Here is a 7,274-nt window from a genome sequence, read left to right as displayed (position 1 = left end):
AGCCTACACTTTCTGTCGTTCGCCCAAGGTCTTAGCAGCATTGTGACGTATTTGTAGGCATATCATTGGAAGATTGACCATAAGAGACTACATTTTCCAAGTGTCCGCCTGGTGTCCTGCGTCGAATTCGGTGCGCAATTGCCAGCTGCTTTTACTTTACCATTTGATTCAGGGGAGAAAGCATGTGTCCAAGAACGATGTATCAATGAAGAGATATGTGAAAAACACCTTGATGATTGATTCTAAACAACGTTTGCCATGTTTTCAGTCGATATTATGGAGTTAATTTGGAAAAAAGTTTGCGTTTTGAGGACTGAATTCATGGATTTTTTTTGGTAGCCAAATGTGATGTATAAAACGGAGCTATTTCTAATACACAAGGAATCTTTTTGGAAAAACTGAGCATCTGCTATCTAACTGAGAGTATCCTCATTGAAAACATCAGAAGTTCTTCAAAGGTAAATGATTTTATTTGAAGGCTTTTATGTTTTTGTTAATGTTGCGTGCTGGATGCTAACGCTAATGCTAACGCTAAATGCTAACGCGAAATGCTAACTCTAGCTAGCTACTTTTACACAAATGATTGTTTTCCTATGGTTGAGAAGCATATTTTGAAAATCTGAGATAACAGTGTTGTTTACAAAAGGCTAAGCTTGAGAGATGGCATATTTATTTCATTTCATTTGCGATTTTCATAAATAGTTAACGTTGTGTTATGCTAATGAGCTTGCTGATAGATTTACACAATCCTGGATACAGGGGTTTTTTCATAGCTAAACGTGACGCAGAAAACGGAGCGATTTGTCCTAAACAAATAATCTTTCAGGAAAAACTGAACATTTGCTATCTGAGAGTCTCCTCATTGAAAACATCTGAAGTTCTTCCAAGGTAAATTATTTTTTTGAATGCTTTTCTGTTTTTTTGTGTAAATGTTGCCAGCTGAATGCTAATGCTAAATGCTACGTTAGCCATCAATACTGTTACACAAATGCTTGTTTTGCAATGGTTGAGAAGCATATTTTGAAAATCTGAGATGACAGTGTTGTTAACAAAAGGCTAAGCTTGAGAGCTAGCATATTTATTTCATTTCATTTGCGATTTTCATGAATAGTTAACGTTGCGTTATGGTAATGAGCTTGAGTCTGTATTCACGATCCCGGATCCGGGATGGGGAGATCAGAAAGGTTAAGAAACTAATCATGACCATTTGAAAAATAAGACAGAAATTTGAGCGAGAATAAAGATGACTTTCGAGTAGTAAGACATGCATAAAAGAAAGATGCCATTAATAAAGGGCTAGATGCGTCTTATATGGTGAGTTACCGAGTGGCTAGGACAGGCAAGCCACATACTATTGTGGAGGACGTAATTCTTCCTGCTGCAGATATGGCTGGCACAATGCTGGGGGACAAGACCCCCCAAAGAAAGAGACAATGTCTTCAAACTTTCAGAACGCATTAGTGGCACGGCATGAGATTCTGAAACAATTACTGTGTCGCATACAAGCCAGTGAATTATATGCATTACACCTGGATGAGTCACAACGTTGCGGGCCTGGCACAGCTCCTGGTAGGGGGGTCAATTAAGGAAGACATCCTCTTCTGCAAACCACTGGAAACCAGGTCAACATGAGGATATTTTTATAGTGCTGGACAGCTTTGTGACAAATGGACTGGTGGTCCAGATGTGTTGGTATCTATATTGATGGCCGAAACGCAATGACAGGGAGACAGAGTGGTAACGCGCGTACAAGCAGTTGCTCCCGACGCCACTTGGATACACTGCAGTATCCACCGAGAGGCTCTTACTGCCAAGGGAATGCCTGAATGACGTTTTGGACACAACAGTGAAAATGGTTAACTTTGATAAAGCAAAACCCCTGAACTCGTGTATTTTCCGCACTATGCAATAATACTGGCAGCGACCATGTAACACTTTAACATACAGAAGTGAGCTGGTTATCAAGGGCAAAGTATTGACACTTTAAAAAAAAATTGAGATACGAGCTTGAAGTTCTTTATTGACCTTCATTTTCACTTGTCTGACCGCTTGCATTATGACGAGTTTCACACAACTGGCCTACCTGGGTGATGTTTCTCGCCTGAATGATCTGAATCTAGGATTACAGGGACTCTGCGCAACTATATTCAATGTGCGGGACAAAAGTGAGACTAAGATTAAAAAGTTGGAGCTCTTTTCTATCTGCATTGACAAGGACAACACAGGTCTTTCCATCAGTGTATGATTTTTTTTGTGTGCAAATTAACTCAAGCTTACGGACAGTGTCAAATAGCGAAGCACCGGAGTGAGTTGGGTGCGCAATTACATAGGTACTTTCACGAAACGGATGACAACTCGATTTGTAATCCCTTTCATGCCCTGCCTCCAATCCACTTACAGCCAGGAATCGAACCAGGGTCTGTAGTGATGCCTCTAGCACTGAGATGCAGTGCCTTAGACCGCTGCACCACTTGGTGCAGTTTAAAATGTCTAAAAAACTGTTACCAATTTAGAATAAGGCTGTAATGTAAATAAATGTGGAAAAGGTCAAGGGGTCTGAATACTTTCCAAACACACTGTGTTTATATATTTGTTTTGAAAACTTGGGGGCCCAAATAAAACCACCCACGGGCCAAATTTGTCCATCTCCTTAGTTTTGTTGACGTTGAGTGAGGTTATTTTCCTGACGCCACACTCCGAGGGCCCTCACCTCCTCCCTGTAGGCCGTCTTGTCATTGTTGGTAATCAAGCCTACCACTGTAGTGTCGTCCGCAAACTTGATGATTGAGTTGGCGGTGTGCATGGCCACGCAGTCGTGGGTGAACAGGGAGTACAGGAGAGGGCTGAGAACGCACCCTTGTGGGGCCCCAGTGTTGAGGATCAGCGGGGTGGAGATGTTGTTACCTACCCTCACCACCTGGGGGCGGCCCGTCAGGAAGTCCAGTACCCAGTTGCACAGGGCGGAGTTGAGACCCAGGGTCTTGAGCTTGATGACGAGTTTGGAGGGTACTATGGTGTTAATTGCTGAGCTGTAGTCGATGAACAGCATTCTCACATAGGTATTCCTCTTGTCCAGATGGGTTAGGGCAGTGTGCAGTGTGGTTGAGATTGCATCGTCTGTGGACCTATTTGGGCGGTAAGCAAATTGGAGTGGGTCTAGGGTGTCAGGTAGGGTGGAGGTGATATGGTCCTTGACTAGTCTCTCAAAGCACTTCATGACGGAAGTGAGTGCTACAGGGCGGTAGTCGTTTAGCTCAGTTACCTTTGCTTTCTTGGGAACAGGAACAACGGTGGCCCTCTTGAAGCATGTGGGAACAGCAGACTGGGATAAGGATTGATTGAATATGTCCGTAAACACACCAGCCAGCTGGTCTGCGCATGCTCTGAGGGTGCGGCTGGGGATGCCGTCTGGGCCTGCAGCCTTGCGAGGGTTAAAGTTAGTTCAGAGCCATCGATGTGTCTGCTTGGGGGGGAATATATACAGCTGTGATTATAAACGAAGAGAATTCCCTTGGTAGATAATGCGGTCGACATTTGATTGTGAGGAATTCTAAATCAGGTGAACAGAAGGAGGCTATCTTGAGGCTAAGGAATAAGAGAGGTCTCGAGCATACAATTACCATTACAAATGAATGATTCATATATTCATTAACCTTATAAGTGCAGTGAATTGCAATAATGCTTCACCCTACCCTTCATCTTGTAACCTTCCCAGTAGTCTGTGAAAGGAAGCAACATGCATATTATCAAGTAAGCCTATAAGAAAAGTATCATTATTAACCAAATAAGCAACCTCTGAGTTAAACGTTTTTGTATAGTAGGCCTCTTCCTGACAGTGATCAAACCCTGTCAGAAAGATGATTCATCCCCACGGTGAAGCTCTCCGAGCCATTCTCTGCCCGCTTGTTGTGTTCCATCACTCTCGCCCTAGTAGCTAACCAGATATCCTTACGATTAGCTTCCTCCTCGGGTGGAGTTATAAGTCTTAACTAAAAGAAAAATGGCCATTTAGTAAATAAACTCAGCAAAAAATGAAACGTCCCTTTCACACCCTGTCTTTCAAAGAACTCGTAAAAATCCAAATAACTTCACTGTAAAGGGTTAATTAACAATATTTCCCATGCTTGTTCAATGAGCCATAAACAATGAATGAACATGCATTTGTGGAACAGTCGTTAAGACACTAACAGCTTAGACAGATAGCAATTAAGGTCACCATTAAGAAAACCTAGACACTCAAGAGGACTTTCTACTGACTCTGAAAAACACCAAAAGAAAGATGCCCGGGATCCCTGTTTATCTGCGTGAACGTGCCATAGGCATGCTGCAAGGAGGCATGAGGACTGCAGATGTGGCCAGGGCAATAAATTACCATGTCTGTACTGTGAGATGCCTAAGACAGTGCTACAGGGAGACAGGACAAACAGCTGATCGTCCTCGCAGTGGCAGACCACGTGTAATACCTGCACAGGATCGGTACACCCAAACATCACACCTGAGGGACAGGTACAGGATGGCATCAACTGGCCGAGTTACATCAGGAACGCACAATCCCTCCATCAGTGCTCAGACTATCCGTGAGAGGCTGGACTGAGGGCTTGTTGGCCTGTTGTAAGGCAGTTCCTCACCAGACATCACCGGCAACAATGGGCTCAAACCCACCGTCGCTGGCCCAGACAGGACTGGCAAAAAGTGCTCTTCACTGACGAGTCAGGGTTTTGTCTCACCAGGGGTGATGGTCAGATTTGAATTTATCGTTGAAGGAATGAGCGTTACACCGAGGCCTATACTCTGGAGCGGGAACGATTTGGAGGTGGAGGGTCTGTCATGGTCTGGGGTGGTGTGTCACAGCATCATCAGACTGAGCTTGTCGTTATTGCAGGCAACCTTAATGCTGTGCGTTACAGGGAAGGGATTGATTGAATATGTCCGTAAACACACCAGCCAACTGGTCTGCGCATGCTCTGAGGACGCGGCTAGGGATGACGTCTGGGCCGGCAGCCTTGCGAAGGTTAACATGTTTAAATGTTTTACTCACATTGGCTGCGGTGAAGGAGAGTCCACAGACACAGCTGTACTTGAGACTGTTTTAATAAAGTAAAAAGGAAAGTTCAGGCAAAAATATAAATCCACAACGTCAAAAGTAATTCCAAGAGAAAAAGGTAATCCTCCAAGTGAAAAGGTAAATCCACAAGGTGGTAGGTACAGCAGGAAAAAGCCTCAAAAGATAATCAAAAATAAATAACCGAGAACAAAAACAGAGTACCACAAGAGAGTCCAACTGGAGCAGCATGGCTGGGGCTGGGTTTCAAGGGAAACGAGGCACAGGTGCAAATAATAACTGGAAACAAGGGAAAACAAAAGAGTCAAAAAGCACAATGGGGGCATCTAGTGGCCAAAACCGGAACAATCCTGGCCAAATCCTGACAAAATGCATCTAATTCAATCCCAAAGCAACAATCTCTGACAGGGCCATTTGGGAACAGGCCTACCTATCGTCTTTGAATTAGTTGCACCTTCATTCTCAGAGTCCCTCTGCTCTTTCTTCTGTGGCATTTCACATTGAGGCCCCTTGTGTCACCGGTAGATGATGGAGCATTAGAAATACAGAGGACAGAGACAGTATAGGACTAGTAGGACAGAGACAGTAAAGGACTAATAGGACAGAGACAGTATAGGACTAGAATGAGACAAACAGTATAGGACTAGTAGGACAGAGACAGTAAAGAACTAATAGGAGAGACACAGTATCGGACTAGTAGGAGACAGTATAGAACGAGTAGGACAGTATAGGACGAGAATGAGACAGACAGTATTGGACTAGTAGGACAGAGACAGTATAGGACTAGTAGGACAGAGACAGTAAAGGACTAGTAGGAAAGACAGTGTAGGACTAGTAGGACAGACAGTATAGGACTAGAAGGAGAGACAGTGTAGGACTAGTAGGAAAGACAGTGTAGGACTAGTAAGACAGACAGTATAGGACTAGAAGGAGAGACAGTGTAGGACTAGAAGGAGAGACAGTGTGGGACTAGAAGGAGAGACAGTGTAGGACTAGTAAGACAGACAGTATAGGACTAGAAGGAGAGACAGTGTAGGACTAGAAGGAGAGACAGTATAGGACTAGAAGGAGAGACAGTATAGGACTAGTAGAGACCGTATAGGACTAGAAAGAGAGACAGTGTAGGACTAGAAGGAGAGACAGTATAGGACTAGAAGGAGACAGTAAATGACTAGTAGGAGAGACACAGTATAAGACTAGTAGGATACAGTAAAGGACTAGAATAAGAGAGGCAGTACAGGACTAGTAGGAGACAGTATTGGACGAGTAGGACAAAGACAGTATAGGACGAGTAGGACAGAGACAGTATAGGACTAGTAGGACAGAGACAGTATAGGACTAATAGGACAGAGACAGTATAGGACTAGTAGGACAGAGACAGTATAGGACTAGTAGGACAGAGACAGTATAGGACTAGTAGGAGAGACAGTATAGGTCTAGTAGGACAGAGACAGTATAGGACTAGTAGGACGGACAGTATAGGACTAGTAGGACAGAGACAGTATAGGACTAGTAGGACAGACAGTATAGGACTAGTAAGACAGAGACAGTATAGGACTAGTAGGACAGACAGTATAGGACTAGTAGGACAGACAGTATAGGACTATTAGGACAGAGACAGTATAGGATGAGTAGGACAGAGACTGTATATAGGAGTCCATTAGAGAAATATACATTTGGGTGAATTTGTCAGCTATGCTTATTCTAACCCTAGCCTTGCCCCAAACTGCCGCTCTTATGGGTCAGAATATAATGATGTAATTACATGGGGAAGGTCTCTGTGGATTCTCCGCGTGGACCGTTCAGGCTGCTCAATGACGCACTTCTCCGGAGCAACTCTCTGGTCGTCCTCACAATGTAAGTGTCCTTTTGGCTTCCGAGTCTGTTCCCTCGCCCTTGTTCTGGAAGGGCTCTTCTGAGGACAGACAGCTCTGTAGCTCAGCATAGGAATGAAACAGTGTAGATACCACGATTCGATGGGTAGTAGAGACTAGGTGGTTTGACTTGAATTCACCCGCTTATCCGTAGCTTGGCTAGAAAAAGATTTCTTTGTCTTCAAACTTGTTTTGGGTTCGTTGACTTTTTAGACCTCGGCTGCAGCTAGGGTCACTTAGTTTTATCTGTAAATTCTTCACTCACAGGTTTTATACCCTTGGGTCAGAAGTGGGCGTTACCGCCTTTAGGGCAATTCTCTGGGCATACCAAGTTAAGA

This window comes from Oncorhynchus mykiss, chromosome 18, assembly GCF_013265735.2.
Source record: "Oncorhynchus mykiss isolate Arlee chromosome 18, USDA_OmykA_1.1, whole genome shotgun sequence".
In the NCBI taxonomy this organism is placed as follows: domain Eukaryota; kingdom Metazoa; phylum Chordata; class Actinopteri; order Salmoniformes; family Salmonidae; genus Oncorhynchus; species Oncorhynchus mykiss.
Note: the sequence above shows the minus strand (reverse complement) of the source record.